The sequence below is a fragment of the Lycorma delicatula genome, chromosome 2, assembly GCF_047948215.1.
Source record: "Lycorma delicatula isolate Av1 chromosome 2, ASM4794821v1, whole genome shotgun sequence".
Classification (NCBI taxonomy): Eukaryota; Metazoa; Arthropoda; class Insecta; order Hemiptera; family Fulgoridae; genus Lycorma; species Lycorma delicatula.
Genome location: NC_134456.1, coordinates 18,066,296 through 18,082,732, shown reverse-complemented (window position 1 = coordinate 18,082,732; position 16,437 = coordinate 18,066,296).

Here is a 16,437-nt window from a genome sequence, read left to right as displayed (position 1 = left end):
ATGTTGCCAGATTTAATTAATATTACCAGAATTATGTGATCCAAAAGCCATTTACTGGGAGAATATAAAGAAACTTTTTTCCCAATTCCAATACATTAAAGCTTGTTTTTTTTGTGAATTATAGTTTCTCTGAGAGAATTATGTAATAATTATAGTAAATAACACATCAAAAATTAATGTTAAAGTGTATTTAACAGCAGGTTTGGATCATGGTGAAGATGGGAAAGTTACGTATCATTATATATTTTGTAAACATACTATTTTATGCCGATACATATATTATATGGCCATAAATACATTTATGTATTACATCTAATAATGAAATGAAAAAGGGCTATGAAGGAAAGAAAAATTTCCTGAAAAACAATTACAATTTTCAACTGTTTGTTAGTAAAGAGAATAGCTGCTTCACATAAACATAGATTTAGTGCAGACTTCTGCACTTTTCTTGATAATTATTTTAAACTTTAGCACTATGAAATAACTATTTGTAATTTACAAAATTCTGACCCATTGCAATTCTTATTTCCTTAAAATCCTTTTTTTCATCCTTTCAATCAGAATTATTAAACTGTGTATGTACTCTTAATAATATTGTTAAAAGAAATGTTCAACGCAAAAAAGAGAACTCCTGCAAAAAAAATCAGTTGCAAACACCTTTCCAGCTGAGAAGGGTGTTTTGGTTTTGATTGTTGCCGCTTCCCCTTTCTCCTCTACTCATTATTGCTTGTTTTGATCTAGTGGTGGACCCATTTTTCATGGCAACTGAGAATATGGTGCAAAAACTCTTCCTTTCAGATGAACTAGTTTTTGTTTTTAGGTAAGGAAATGAAAACACACCTGGCAGATAGTTTCTGATAGTTAAGTCATCAGTAATGACATTAAGCACTTCCAAAGCTTCATTTTACCCTCTTAGTAATTTGGGAAACCTGTATACATCAGTCTGAATTGACAATATCACAAACAGCATGAATATTTTCTTCCATAAAGATTTGCCTGTGGTGTTAAAGGAGTGGGGTGTGGTGAGGTGGCTCTCTGGTGGGGTTTGTTTTCCAGAACTTCCATCTGGCTGTAATTTTTTTGTGCAGATTAAATACATGGGTCTTTGAAAGGATTTGCTCTCTAAAGTGTCCTTTTCTCAAATTTTGGGGTATTCTTAAAAATTTTTGAAGATTTGAGATCTTTATTGATGAAAATGTTTGTTCTTCATTATGCAACTGATGAGGGTACAGATTTCTCATTTACAGTGCCATTAGTAAGATGTGAGACTTACATGATAGGTTAAGGAGGGAAATTGACTTTCTATACATTCCACCACCATCAACTCAAGGCTACATAGCGATTGGTTCTCTCTGTCAACTGCTGTATGAAAATTCTAGTTTGTATTTTATTTGTTGTAGTATATTGTCTTTAAGTAAAATTACAAACGATAAAATGGAAATTAAAGTAAAAATAAAATGATAAAATTGCATTTCTAGAAAATTTTATGCATAATTTGCTATTCTTTCAGATTTCTAAGTACAAGTATTGCAACTTAGTAGAATAATATTGAAAAGAACAAGGTTAAGTATGGCATGAAGTTCAATTTTACCAACAAGTAGTTAGTGAAATATAACATTATTTTGAAGATGAGCTTTTTTTGTGACAAATACTACATACAAAATGTGTTATTCACACAAAAAGAATGTATAATTTATTGTTTTTATTTTGTGAGTTTTATATTTTACATTTTATCTTTTGATTCAGTTTTACCTTTCATTCATGTTTATTTATTAGTGCAGACTGAGTTTACATTTTATTATAAATTTTTCCTATTACTTATTTATTGAATTCAGTTATCTATAGTCACCCTTTCCATGTAAAGAAATAAGCAAAAATTGCTTGTTTTTAGTTTATTTAATATTATTACACATTAAACTTACTATAAATTACATCTATATGTGCTTCCCAATTGTCCACATACAGTTATCAGTTGACAAATATATTTGGACATTCTCTTCTATGTTGAAGGATCAAAGTCAAAAAACATTCTCTGACAGCAGTTTTCAGCTCATCAACATGCCTTAGTTGCAAATTTGATATTTTTATTTGATTATGCCCCAAAGGGAGTTATAAGAAGTTGTTAAGTCTGGACGTACAGAGGTGGCCATGAATTTTAGAGCCTGTGTTATTCCACTGCTCTTCAAAATGTTCATTTAAAAAGTTCTTTACGAACTAAACATAATGAATTGTAGCTCCTTTTTCCTGTAAAATGATAGATAATTTCATACCAATTGATTGAAGCTGAGGAGTAAAATAATTTTCAATCATGTTAAGGTATGAAATGCTGTTAATACTTCCTTCAAAAAAGTATGGTCCTATCAGATAGCGCTGTCCACATCAAGACGTGGTGTCGTCTGCGATTTCCGCATAAAATTGGGATTTTCTGTAAATCAGAATCACATGCTCGGAGATCTGTTACACAAGTAAATGGTACTCTTGTCGAAGAAGAAGGGCCTGGTCAGAGAACTCATTAATACAAATAGGGATAAATGGTTTAAACCAAAACTTTTTATGTTAATTTCTGAAGTGTTGAAGAACCAGGGAGTATTTAACTCTGAAGACCTTTACCTGGTTGTAAACAGGATTGTTAAAAAATATCAGAGCTATTCGATCTACTGGAAGGACATCCAGTTCATTTCAAAAGAAGAAGTGATCCTTTGTAAAAGCGTACTCAAACACATTAAATCTTCCTTCAATTGAATTCTTGCTTGAGTCTACCATTTTAACTTAACATTTGTAAAATCGAAATTCTCTCTGAACACATGAAAATAACATCAACTTCTAATAAATTTGACATTGTTGAATAAATAAAAGCTGCTGTACCAATCATCTGATGCATACAGTTTTGCCGACCTGTATGTTTCACAGAAAGGCACTTAGCCATTCTGTATATAAATATTTTATTGTCATATATTAAAATAATTTAATACATTGGGGCTTGAAAAAATGTAATTATGATTATTTTTTCAAAATTGACATTTTGATCTGCCTTTTCAATATCATAAAACTTCATTTAAATAATTATATTGTTACATAGTTCTGTGGAGAGAGGATGAAATAACCACTTTATTACTAATTTCTATACTTGAATAAATTACTATTGAACTTTGAATTAAAAGAAAACTGTAACATAATTAATAAAGAATGTTTATTGCACATGATTTGACGCAGCCCCCCCCCCCCACTCCAATAACCATCATTAAATTGTGAAACATTTTATAAAGTACATTAGTAAAAATTAGCATTATAATGCTATTTATATAACTAGTAATTTTAATTCATAACTTGATGTATTTTTTATGCAGGCTCTACACCCATTTAGGAAAAAAAAATTGTTTTTTTAATCATAGGTATACTGTTATTAAAAAGTAAAACACACTTTTTTACTGTGTGTAAAGCAAATATACAAATTTTAGTAGGTTAAATCCTCCACTGCAAGCACATTTTCATCTGTTAGGAAAGAACTCATGCTTGCACTATATATGCAGTGTGTTAATCTAATAAGCATTTTAAAACTGAGTTCAATGGAAATTTGATGACGTATTAAATTGACATATTACTTTTATACATTTTTACATAATTTTAGTGGGTCTGATTTATTGATATTTTAATGAATTATTATTAATACGTACTCTGAAACACAGTATGTGTTAATAACATGCTGTTAATAAAGTATGGCAATCCTTAAATAGTTATTCATTCATTTAACATAGAAAAATGAAATTTAGCAAATGGTCGTCCTACCTTGAAAGAAGGTATTTTTTCAGTTTGAGATCATACTGAAATAGTATAATTTTAACCGGTGTAATATAATTACACTGGTCATATACACAGCTAAGAATAATAACGTCATACTATTAATTGGTTTCCAGTGGTGAAACCGTGAAAAGTTTTTATCCTCTTATTTTGCAAAACGTTTTCAACATAGAAGTTAATCTATTTAACAATTAAATTTATGAGTTCATCAGTGAAATATAATTTAAACAAAGAATAAACATCATTAGGATCATCAGTTGTCCCTTTTATATACCTGGATTTTCCGCATGATCATAACTTAACTACTTTATATGTTTTGTCTACGGGTTTTTTGTTCTTTTGTATTCTTAACTTTTTTAAGCCTACTGTATGTTTGTATTTGGGGTACTTCTTCTTCTGAAATAACTTCATTGATCATAATATTATCCAAAATATCACTATATAAATCGTGCAGCAAATTTTAACTTTGTTTGTTTTGCAATTTATTCTGGATGTACTGGCCATTCCTAATGAAAATATATAACAACACTAACTAAAACTATCTGTAAACTAAGCAATTCAAAGCAATAAATTAGTCAAAACACAACAAAATAATGTGCATATTCAGTACTAAAAACTGTCAACATAACCTAGCAACACTGGGTTTAGATCAAACATTGATATTTTCTAAGGTACTGCAATCAGTGCTTCTGTATGAAGCCGGGCTATCAAAAACTATACAAGTACATAGCAACGAAACATTTTGTCGAATTACAAAATAACATCCCTTAAAATGTGCAGACGAACATAAATAATAAAATATGGTCAGGGGCACTTTTTGTTGAAGTAGTGAGTGACGAGGTATTACGTAAGGGGCAATTTTTATTGGAATAGTGTTTGATGAGACATTCTGTCAAAGACCAGTAAGAGGTTAACCGTTATTGATTTAATTTTGTTTGTAGCTAGTTTTAAAAGTGGTATACACTACCTTCTAAATAACTGCTAAACAGTGAAACGGTAACAAAAAATAATTAATTAACAAATGCTGCTACCATAAAATAATGATCTATCTATATTTTAATACATGACCATCACATTCCTAAACCCTCGTGGATGGTTAACTAAAATTTTTTAAATGGAAACAGTAGGTTTGTGACACTCATTTTAAAAAGCATTATAAATAAAACAAGATTTGTTGAAAATATTTTTGATTTTTAATGTCCTTTAACTTTTTAACTGCTAAATTAAGGGACTGATTTCTACGTAAGAAAGCCTCTTGTGTAAGAGTCTTTAAGATTTAAGAACAATAATTTATGATAATAATAATTTTTATAAACAATAGTTTATGATTTCTATTTAATATTTATATTCAATTGAAATACCGTATTTATTTTAGTATGATTTTAGGAAGAAATTGATGTGATTTAAAGAATTTTTTATAGTCGAGATAAATTAATTTTCAAAAATTACAATCTTTTTAATAAAATGTACTTATAAAAATATCAAAACTCAAAAAATAATATTAGTATTTCAATAACCTATGATAACTTTTCTAAACTATGATTATATACAATTATGAATGTATGCCAATACTATGTATTGGCATACATTCATTACAGTAACATTTAGTTTCTTTCCTACTTTCTCTCTCAACTCAGTTTGTTTAAAAACATAGCAAGTATTTTCGGTGTTTTCCTTTCCCCTGAAACAGGAACAAACTTAGGGAAATGATCAGCAATGGTAGGCACAACCCCTGATGATTTTTTCTGTTGCTTGGCCATATTTTAGAAATATTTGCAAGAATACTTAAGCTGGAGCGATGCAGTTATCCCAGTATTTATTTTATACATTGAATTGAGCATTTATGGGGCATAAATCTGCTAAATGAAAAATACTTCCCAACTAAATTCATTAACATATCTGCCTTCTCAACTTATCCTAAGTTTTTGTACTCATTTACACAATGATTTTTATGAAAGGTTATTCAGGAAGTAAGTTCTGAAGGGCTAATAAAAGAGATGAAAATTCATGTATTTTTATTGCTCTTTGAAGTACAAATCTTACTTTGTCTTTCTTCACAGTTCCTGCTGTTGTTGACATGCTTATTTTAGCAGGATACCAGAAGTTTTATTTCTTTTTGTACTGTCCGTGACACTAGCCACATATTAACGACTTGTTTGATGTCATTGTGGAACTGTTGGCCAGCAATTTTTAAGACCCGGGAACAAATGTAGACAGGGGAGATAGGGATCTCTGCATAGGATGATCAAACTGTTCCGAGACAAAGGTTGTGAAGAGATGTGTTCTGGCAGTAGCATGTGTGTGAGCGTTTGTTGTGGATCAACAACAGTAATTAAGTTATGTCTCTTGTTCTGGTTACAGAACACAGTATTTTTTGTAATATATATTGTAATTAAATGTGTAACCTTGAGGCAAAATGTCATCAAACAAAACTCCACCTTGTTCCAGAATAATGTGCATATGATCTTCCAAGTGGAAAAAACATAGACTTTTGTCTTTCTGGTTGACAAATTATGTTGCCATTCTGTAAATAATCTCTTTTTTAAGGCATTATATGTGACACCCATGTCTCGTTCCAGTGACTATAAATGGCTTAAGAAATTGTCGCCTTATACTCTATATTGATTCAAAAATTCCAGTGTGCTGCCCAACTGTTTCATTTTGTGATTTTTGATAAGAATCTTATGGAAATGTGCAAACAATTCCCAATAAATCAATTTCTCAGACACAATTTTGTACAGAAGCGAATGTGAAATTTCTGAAAAACATTTAGCAAGATGTGATGGTTAATCTTCTATTCTCTTTGATCTTGTCATCAGTTGTTTACACCAAAACTGAGGAACCATCTTTAATTAAAGATAGTCTCAGTCTCTTGCTACGTTCATCATCATGTATGTTTTTTAGTTTCCTTCATTAAACAGTCGCATCTTTGTACCGTGAATTTTTCATTGTTTTTTCTCCAAAAAATCTTGCAACTGTGAATTTAAACAGGTTTAATGTTCCTTGCATTCAAGAAATGGATCACCTACCGAATTTCATTAGTGGCAAGTGTTGCGACTTCAGACTAAGCAACTGAATAAGAATGGCGTCAATTCCTTTCTAACAGGTGATTCAACACATGTGCATAGAATTACAATCATAGTGTTGCAGCAGTATATTTTGAAAACAAAATTTAATTTTTGGATATATCTTGTACAGTGAAATACAAATTGCTGTAATGTTTGCTCTATGTCAAACTTAATGTTTGGTCATATGAAACTGGCTGCTGTCAAAATTTTACTAGTGTTATCTTCTCAAATGGATGGCAAAAAAAACTTTGGCATAATATTAGGTTTATTAAATTGTGATTCTACAGTTAAATTTTTTTTTTCTCAAGTTATTTAGATTTATAAATTGAAGTTAATATATTGATAAATTTAAATTGAATTGCAAAAATAAAAATAGAATAATATTTTAGAAATCCTGATTTTGTTTAATAAAACAGTTCATTTTCTTTGTAATCACTTTGTGTTAAAACTGTAAACAACTAGTACTGCTTTAAAAAAAAAAATCATACCACTTGTTCTTGTACTTTAATAATAACAATTTACATGCAATTAAAATAATTTATATTAAAATCCAATGTAATAATGCTAATATTATTGAAAAACATTTTCATAAATGTACATCCACTTAATTAACATTTTATTCAGGTTATTAAGTAATATTGAAAATAAATCTATCTTTATAAATTTTAAAAGTAAATACAGTTAAAAAGAAAGTAATGCTGACATGGTAGATTACACCAAATGTCTCCCAAATTAAGTGAAAAACTTTAGGACATTTTCTAAAAGAATAAAACAAAATGTTCATATAAACATGGATCTGAAAACATTTGACTTTTCTAGTTTTAAATCTTATGAAAAACCACCGCTGAGGTTTATTGTATACCGAGGGGAATGTTGGTCTCATATCAAAAAAATGTTTTGAAATAGAGGAGCGTTTGAAAATTTTATTTTTCTACGTTTAAATGTTGAAAAGTTATTTAATGAGTGCCATACTTTGTTAACATTCTGAAGTTATATAATTTGAGTATATATAAATTTAACAATTAAAATTAATTTTATTATATTTTCTTTTACTTTATATTTAATTCTTTGCATTAATCCCTGCTTCATTAGAACACATTAATGGAATTTAGATTTCAAACACATTAGGGCTGGCTGAAGTGTAATACTCAGTCATTCAAAACTTGCAAATGAAACAAATAGGGGGATAAAAATTCATTTTATTTGCTACGAAACCTTACATTTATTTTTCTATGAAGTCACAGCTACACATTTCTCTCAACATGAACCAGTTTTCTCATTATGTTGAAGAATTGTTGGCAGTTGTTCCGTGAACCATAATCTCACTACTTCCTTTTAATTCACCATCCATGATGAAATTAATTCCCTTAATAAAACCTTTTCTAATTGTAAAGAGAAATGAAATTCGCAAGATCTGATGAGTATTGAAGATGTGGATTAGGTTCAGATTTCTGCTACATAAGAGTCAAAGCGGTTGCATGAGACGTGTGTGGCTGAGCACTGTCATGTTGCAGAATTATCGGCCCCTAGATTGTCAAACGCTATACGCAGGTCTCTTAAGTGTTAAAACGTATCTACAGTGGCGAACAAATTAATCTGAACACGGTATTTTTAACAGAAAATTTTATTTAAAAAAAAAAAAAAGTTTAATAGTCAAACTTACTCGATTTAATAGTTTGTGTTCTCCTTTGTTTTTGATTATCTCATTAAACCTCTTTGGCATTCATTCCACTAAGGTAGAACAATGATTTTTTATTTCATCTCGAAACCAAACTTGTATCGCTGAACTACTAAGGTCAGTTTTTGTGCTAAAATTGATTTTCCCAAGACTTTTTAGTGTGACCCATAAATTTTCAATGAGATTTTGGTCGGTGGAGTTCCCTCGCCACAACAATACTCAATTGTTTTGGTTTTTGAAGAACTTTTGTTTTCTTTGGCATGGTGCAAGGTCTTGTTGGAAAGTGAGTTCTGGGTTCTTCCGCATAAGTGGGATTATTTTTCTTTGGCATGTATTAATGTATCGGTCCGATTTCATCATCCCATCCACAGGCATAAGTGCTACTGCCCTTTCGAGTGTAAAACGTCTTTTTGGCTGGGTGATTGGGAGCTTGTTGCAGATGTGCTGGTGTAGAGTCTTCTCATCTGCTGACTTACGAATGTAGACTCTCTCCGCTTGGACAAAGAAGTAAATCTCGTATGAAAAAATAACTTTTTTCCACATCTCAGTAGTCCATTCTGTGCTATAGCTCGAGTCAAACCGATAGACATATGGTTAATGAGCGTAAGGAACGCTACATTTACAACGTAAATAACCTGTTGACGTCAAAACGAAAACAGGAGATTGAAGACCGGGGCCTTGCGTCTTGGTAGGTCAGGTGGGACGAATCCCTCGCAGGTCGCTACACGCATGTAGCAACCTGCTACATGCGTTTATATTTCCTATAGTCTCTGATTTAGGTGCGATTAGATTGGTTTCCCCCAATCGGTAGATTGGAATCTGAGAGACGGGCATGGTGCCTTTCGGGCGAGTTTGGGTAGGTTTCGTTTTGTGTATTCTAAGGGGCCTGGATCGACACAGGCTGAGGCGGGTATGCGATGCTGCATTGCAGGGATTGCGGTGGAGCATGGAGTCTAGGGAGGAGGTGGAATTGATGGCGGAGCTAATCGGCCGGGCCATCAAGACTGGTTGCGACGAGGTCTTACGGCGGCCTAGGCCAATGGACGGACCCGTCACAAGCAGCCAGTCCGCTGATCTGAGCGTGCCTGGAGCCGTCATGACCCCATTTTCCGGGGGGTCGTCTGTGGAAGGCAGACGGAGGCCCGGCAAGAAATGGTGGTCCTCTGACCTAAGCGTGCTGCGCGCAAGAGTGAGGTCCGCGCGGATAAGGTACCAGCGTTGCCCCCCAACGGGGACCATCGTTAACCACGTGCACGCTGAGCGTCTTCGGATCTACCGGCGTGCCCGTAATACATATGTTCACGCCATCAAGGAAGCCAAACTCAAGTTTTGGAAAGACTCCATGCGGGAATTGCAGCGCGATCCCTGGCAGCTCGCGAAGACCTGTTACCGACCGAAGCCATTGCACGTGTTGTCCAGTGTTCGGTGCGGGTTAGGTGGTCGTGACCACACTTTAACATCTGTGGCGACTTACCGGGCGTTCCTGGATACTCTGTTTCCAGATGCTCCGGAGGGGGAAGCGGAAATCGGCGTTAGGGCGGGTGAAACACCATTCCCTGGCGTTCGGACCGTGGAACCCGAAGATATAGACCGAGTGGTTTCTCGAATGGCACTAAAGAAGGCACCGGGGATTGACCAACTTGACCCGGATATTTAACATCATTTATTGCCTGTCATAAGAGAGCCACTGGGCAGACTGTTCACGGGATGCCTAAGCTGGGGCTGCTTTCCGGCTTGCTGGAAGGTGGCTTTGGTAAGGGTACTCCTGAAACCTGGAAAGGATCCTGGTGAGGTTGGCAGTTATCGACCCATCAGCCTCTTGCCGGTTCTCGGCAAGTTACTTGAAAGGCTGGTTGTGGAACGGCTCGAAGAAGGCATCGATATGAGCTGTATTCTAAATCGAGGCCAATATGGCTTCATGAAAGGGGTTGGCACCGAGGATTGCATCTTAAATGCTCTTACCGAGGTGGAAAGCGCCGACTGCAAATATGTGTTGGCTATTTTTATTGATATAGAGGCAGCATTTCCTTCCTTGTGTTGGAGTTCTGTCCTCTATGCTTTGGAACGCCGCGATGTTCCCGAAGCCATACAGGCCGTGGTACGAGACTATTTGTCTAACCGTACGGCCCTGTTTAAAGATGCGCACCTAGTTGTGGAAAAATCCGTCAACAGGGGAAGCCCGCAGGGTTCCGTTCTCGGTCCCCTGCTGTGGAACCTGGTGTTCGATGGATTTCTGGGGTTGACATTCCCAGAAGGAGTCACGGCCCAGGCTTTCGCTGATGACTGTCTCCATTTAGTTCGTGGAAATTCACGACCACAGCTGGAAAGTAGAGCGCAGGCGGCCTTGTCAACCGCCGAAGGCTGGATGGACATGCAAAATTTAAAGATTTCTGTGCCCAAGACGAAGTTTATGCTTCTAAAGGGCGCAGACAAATTATCATGCAGTCGAAACCCCCACATTAAGTATAAAGGCTGTGTAATCAGCCGAGTAAGGGTTCATAAGTACCTAGGTGTTTTGTTTGATGATAAGTTGCTTTTTAGCAACCACATGAAACAAGTTGCGGCGGACGCTGTCTCTGTGATGCACAAACTTAGAAGGATTGCTCGGAAAGACTACGGGCTGTCTGGTCGCCAAATGTACTTGGTGTACCGAGGTGTCTTCGAGAGTATGATCGCATACGCGGCGCCAGTTTGGGCGCATAGGTTGGATAGAAATAGAGCACTGCTTCTAAATTTAAGGAGTGCCCAGCGCAGAGCCTTAATTATATGCACTGGTGTTTTTAAAACAACCTCCTATGAGGCTACTACCGTATTGGGAAAGGCTCTCCCAATCGATTTAGTGGTGAAAGTTCGAGCAGCCATGTGGAAGTTGCGAAGAGGTCGGGAAACCGAGGTATTTGGGATGCGGTTTCGGACCGGGCTAGAACCGGAACGAAACGACTATCACAATGCACCGGGTCTAAATTTCGAACAGTTGCCCATTTCCCGCCTGCGGAAGGGGCTTTGGGGCCTCGCGATGGAGGCATGGCAGCATGAATGGCACACCACGTCTAAGGGAAGATCTCTGTATAGATTTATACAGGATCTGGGGGGATGGTATGCCTCAAGTTCATTTTTAAGGGCGGTGGGTGCCCAAGTGCTCACGAACCACGTGAATTTGATGCAATATCTGTTCAGGTTTCGCCTAACGGCTGATGAGTTGTGCGTCTGCGGGGAGGTCCAGTCGAACGAACATCTAATGTTCGACTGCCCTGCTCTTGGGGGGGCCAGAGTCCGAGCCACCCTGGAACTTAGAGGTCAGGAGGAAAACTGGCCGCTCATAAACTGCGAGTCAATGTGGCGTGAGCCGCATTGTCGGACCGTGTGGGAGTTCCTCGATGAGGTTGCGATGTTCAACCGTCATCGGTAGTTGAATTTAATTGGGATTTACTGATTCCTGTGGCGTGTCGGTGGAAAACCTTCCTTGAATTAATGGCTGCCATCAGCCAATAAAGCTCCAAGCGCTTTAAATGGTGGACAGACACTAGCTGGCAAACAGCGACCGAGGCGTGGCGGCTTAAATTGCCGTCTTTTATTTGTTTGTAACTTTTATAGTTTTAAATTGTAACAAGGGGTGCGCCTCCCCGATTTAGTTTTAATGTGAAAAGTGAGCGGTAGGAACACATAGGCGGGTGCTGTATGGCGCTCAGCTTAACCGCTCACGCAAGATAGGAGCAATTAGGTAACGAGGTCGCAAATCTGTTTCGAGGCACAGTAGCCGTTTTTTGGCACGGTACATTTGGTCTATGCTCTAGGGCGACCGAATGGGGTGGTGGCGGGAGAAATTCCAGCTAACCAAACAATTTGTGTATTCGAGTCAATGCTCGGATTGTGGGACTGATGATACAGTGGACCACGTTCTCTATGTCTGTCCCCGATATGAGGTCGAACGTTCACGAGCTGTTAGGAACTTGAGAGAATACATTCCTTTCTGGATCTCTGTATTAACTGGATGATCCGCGAGGAATGGTCTATAGTGACTGGTTTTCTTTGCACCCTTGCGGTGTGCAGAGGGAGTTTTATCGAGGCACTCGATCGTAGTAGGGTTACGGCCTAGGCATTGGATTACTTGGAGATAGGCGCATTGGCATCGTGCCACGGTTATATTGGTATCGTTTGTGATTCGATTTGGGGCTCGCGTTACCCGGATATGGTAGCCCGTGCGACCGGGGGCGTGGCTTCGTTCCGCCGGTGGCGGTTCCTGATTGTGACTTGGCCGTGCAAGACTCCATGATGGGAGTTTGGGGTTTGTCCCCGGCTCCTGCGCGGACCGGAATGAGGCTACATTCCCCTTGTTAGGTGACCTAATTTAATCGACTTATTTGAATGTAGGTCTGAATTTCTATGTTGCGTAAAACATAATTTTGATCGGTATGAGTGTAGCACCGATTTAACTTACAACTCGTTCGTTTTCTGAGGCATTCACAGTCACGAACGGTGTTGTCAAATTTGGACCGGTATTTGCTTCACCGGCTTCTGATAAACGAAATTTTATTACGCGTTCAGATTACGCACTTCGATCAACAGTTTCATCGCCATCAACGACCTTTAGATTGTGATTAATGTTATTGGGGTTCACTTTTTCCGCTATTGAAACTTCGACCGTTACACATAGACATAGCATTTGTACTCGTCTTCATAATAATGGTGACTGACGGCAAATGGAGAATGCTTGGATCAAGGAGTTTTAGAATGTTAGTAGTAGGGGAATAAATTACAAGCACTCATCGCTTTTAATGACATTTTATTCCTATGTTTCGTTCCAGTGTGCACTATATTTAAGCCAACCCTAGTTTTTAAAAAGATTTAAAATTTAGAGAAAGGTTTATATAGAATCTCAGAGCGACTGAAATGCTAATCATAGCTTGTTATATCGAAGTAAACCGTAAAATTGTCGCGTACATTTTTTAAAGCTGGTCTCAAAAGTGTTCTTTTGCATTAAAATATCAACAGTACACAGTACCTCTTAAATAACTTAAACAGTTAAACTTAGAAAAATATAAAATATAGCAGATTGTCCTTCCCGATGAGGTCAGTATGCAGAGTACATACTGTAGGTCACTTCTGAAACTAGCTGTGAAAAAAATTTAATGGCCGCCATTTTGTTTAGGATTGTACGTAGTCCGAAGATTTTTATGTCAAAAATTTTTATTTTTCAACGCTGTTTAAATTGTTATGTTTCTCTCTTTCTAGTTAACAGTTTTGAGTTTCCACCTTTCTTGTGATGACACCTATAGGAGGGGACAACTTAGGTGTGGTGTTCTCGGTTCTATGACAGAACAGAACTGTGAAAAAACAGAACATATATTTACATTCGTCTAATTTCAATGGATTAAAGAAAATATAGTAATTATTTTTTGACAATTGAAGGGAATAATTAGAGAAATAGTTATTCATATAATATAATTATAATTAAATTTCCTAATGAAATTTATTTAGGATTCCTGACAGAAAACATGTGTTTAAACAAAATAACGAACGCCAATAATAACAAGTAAAATATTTTATTTTATTATTTTGTATTTAGTCATTATTTTAAGCCATAATCGCAGAATAGGGGAAGAAACAAAATGTTTATTATTAATTGTATTGCTTCATCATATCTACTGTTTAAGTAATGGGATAAAACACATAGATTTTAGAATAAATACAAATATACTGTTTGCTTATAAATACTAAAAACACTATGTTATAAATTTAAAATCAATTTAGAAAGGTAAACACTTTTACCTATAATCGTCAAAAGAATTGTAGAATGTTATAGGTTGAAAAAACTTAACTGTAAGTAAAATTACAAAATTTAAACATTGTCAATTTAAATCATTCTTTAAAATATTTGATTGGTTTTTGAAAAAAATAATATAATAATATACAGATAACTTTCTTAAAGTCATATTAGAAAGATTACGGATTAATAATTAATTCTACGAAGCCATTACACGGACTTTAATGTGCTTTTCCAAGAAATGAAAAAAACTACTTGTGATCGCATCACAGATTCTCAATTTGAATTTTTAAATTTTTATTTCATCTTCGATACATAGACAATTGTCAACAATAAATCCGGGCAAAGAAAATTTACTTATGGCATTTTCACAATTTTTATACCGTCGTATTCTATTAACATTTATGCATAATTAAAACCCACATTTATTTATTTATGTTTTTTTAATGACGTTTCGCGTCTTTGTTTAGCCACATCTTCAGATTTGTATATTTTAGGTTAGACCTTCGCGTTATAATAAAAAAAAATAATCCAAAAATAATCATCAAGAGATCAGGAATACTGTTTTATTACAAAAAAATTCAATAAATAGTTCCAGTAAGTAGCAAAATTGATCGGCAAGTACAACATTAACCCACCGGGTTGGTCTAGTGGTTAACGCGCCTTCCCAAATCAGCTGATTTGGAAGTCGAGAGTTACAGCGTTCAAGTCCTACTAAAGCCAGATATTTTTACATGGATTTGAATACTAGATCGTGGATACCGGTGTTCTTTGGTGGTTGGGTTTCAATTAACCACACATCTCAGGAACGGTCGAACTGAGAATGTACAAGACTACACTCATACATATCATCCTCATTCATCCTCTGAAGAATTATCTAAACGGTAGTTACCGGAGGCTAAACAGTAAAAAGAAAAAGAAAAGAAAGTACAACATTGTTTTATCAAAAAAGTAATAAATATATAATAATACTCGTTCATTTATTAATTCTTTGGTGAAAATTATGAAAGTTAGCGTTCGATATTTTAATTTTGATTCAGTAAAAACTTAAATTATTTAGTTAGTGGAAATACTGTTTTTTATAGAATAACTTTATCAGATTCAGTGAAATGATACTGATACTCGTATTTTAAGACATCAGACCATTAATTTAGTATTTATACAAAAACGAACTAAATGACAAAAGAAAAATAATAATGGATATTTGTTCTTCCCTGTTCTACCATTACGGGATAAATATTAATTATTAAATACAAAATTAATAAAAAATTACTTTAATAATAAATAGATAATATAATATTAATTTTATGTTTTTTACTTTATTTAAACACATGCATTGTGTAAGTCAGGAATCCTAAATAAATTTCATTAGAAAATTTAATTATATTATACGAATAAGTTTTTCTCTGATTATTCCCAAATTGAAGGGAATAAATAGAGAAATTTTCGACTATCGAGTCGAAAAAATAAATACTGTATTTTCTTAATCAATTGAAATTAGACGAATGTAAATATGATATGTTCTGTTCTTTTGCTTTTCTGTCTTTTCATCTTCTGTTTTGTCAAGTTCTGTTCCGTCCAGTCACACGGGTATTCTCATACTGAAAAAGTTATTTAAGGATTGCCATATTTTATTTAAACGTTTTATATTATTATTTTTAATAATTAGTAGCTTTAGTTGTTGAAGGATATTGTTTTTTATATTGTGAAAATTACAGGTTTTAAAAAAAATTAAATATACTGCAGCATTTTGTTACATTTCAGGTTTACCTTAAGTTAATAGGATTCAATGAAATGTTAACAGCACTTGTATGCGTTATGAGGTGGCATTTTAAAGGATACCGCCTTATATATAAAACAGGACAATTTGATTTTTGACAGAAAACTTTAGTGCTCGTGAAATGTCATCGGGGGTCGGTCACAAATAACGGAGTAGTAATGAAATTGAAGAAGAGATAATGCGTCTACCCACAGTTATAACAGAAAAAGAAGTCGTCAAAGACTTGAGCCGCGATGATCGGTCGTCTGGAATCGATACACAATGCCTTTTGTTCTGTGACACCTTGAAATTGCCGACAGTAGACCGCGAAAAATTTCTCAAAAACATCTTTCTCTTTTCTTATTTTTTT